Raw genomic sequence first — 1,139 nt, 5'->3', positions numbered from 1 at the left:
CCCCGCCCTGCGCCAGCCAGGCCCACGGCGGGGGCTCAGCCCCCCCGACCTGTCCCTGCCGGAGGAGGTGCCGGGGTTCCCGTGGCCCTGGGCTAGCAGCTGTGCCTTGTTTTGGGATGTTTAATTAGCACTCCCTCGCACCCGCTCAGCTGCGGCGGAGGGGTGGGAGCCGGCGCCCCGCAGTGCGAGCTGAGCGTGGAGCCCTCCCAGCTGTGTTTGCCTTGGCCAGATGTTTCGTTAAAGAGAGGAGTGTCCTCCCTCCAAGAAAGTCGTCGAAAGCAACATCGCTAATTAAACCCTCGGGACTACAAGCGACCTCACGCTGCTTCCTCAGCCGCCCCGCCGTGCCCGGAGCCCCCGGCCCTGGCACAGCCCTGGCTCCTTGCCAGAGGCACCGGCGAGGTTTGGGCCACCGGACAAACCCCGGGGCAACCTCCCCCCCCCCCCATTATAGACATGGCGCGTGAACGCGGCAGTGAATTTCAGTCCCTCAGCTTCTACGGGAGCAGGGGATTTGTTTGCTCCTCCCGAACGCGCCCCTTGGTGCCAGACCCGGTCGCCGTGGCATTTAACGTGACCTGTGTGGCGACGCAGGGTCGTCACCGGGCGCAGGAGGCGGTGGCTGGGGGACAGCGCTCCCCGCTCCCCTCCGCAGAGAAGGTCCCCATCCCCGGGGGACACTGCCAGCGCCGACCCCCCCCTGCCACCATCCCTGGGAGCAACGCAGGGGGCTGGGCGGGGGGGGGACTCGCTGCCAGCGCTACGCAAGCGGCGTTGCCTTTAACGAGGCTCTGATTCAACATTGTCCAGGCGGCAGCGGGGCTGCTTGGCCTTTGTTCGGTCGCTCGCTGGGGCTTTGTTTTCTTGCTCCGCAGCCCACCCCCGCGACGCTCTGCGCGTTCCCTGGAAGTTGGGTGGGGGCAGAGGCCTCCTTGCCGCCCCGATGGCCTGGGAGCTTCTCCCCCCTCTTCGTTAAATGGCAGCAGCCCTTTCACTCGGCGTTTAATTGGATTGTGTAACGCAGCGACGCCGCGGCAGAGCCCTGGTAGTTTCTATGCCAACGCGGCTGGATGGCGGCGCGGCCTGGGGAGGCAGAGGGGGACACGGCTGCACCCCCCGACACGGCTGCGCCCCCCACT

The 1,139-nt window shown here is 67.3% G+C and overlaps 1 protein-coding gene across 1 annotated transcript in view; it reads left to right on the top strand.

Moving 5' to 3' along the window:
- The window catches only part of BAIAP2 (BAR/IMD domain containing adaptor protein 2), a 71,620-nt gene that overhangs the window by 446 nt on the left and 70,035 nt on the right, over window positions 1-1,139 (top strand). The window lies entirely within an intron of this gene.

This window comes from Egretta garzetta, unplaced genomic scaffold, assembly GCF_000687185.1.
Source record: "Egretta garzetta isolate BGI_Z169 unplaced genomic scaffold, ASM68718v1 scaffold131, whole genome shotgun sequence".
Taxonomy (NCBI): domain Eukaryota; kingdom Metazoa; phylum Chordata; class Aves; order Pelecaniformes; family Ardeidae; genus Egretta; species Egretta garzetta.
The sequence above is the reverse complement of the archived record's forward strand: the minus strand, read 5'-3'. Positions and strand labels throughout refer to the sequence as shown.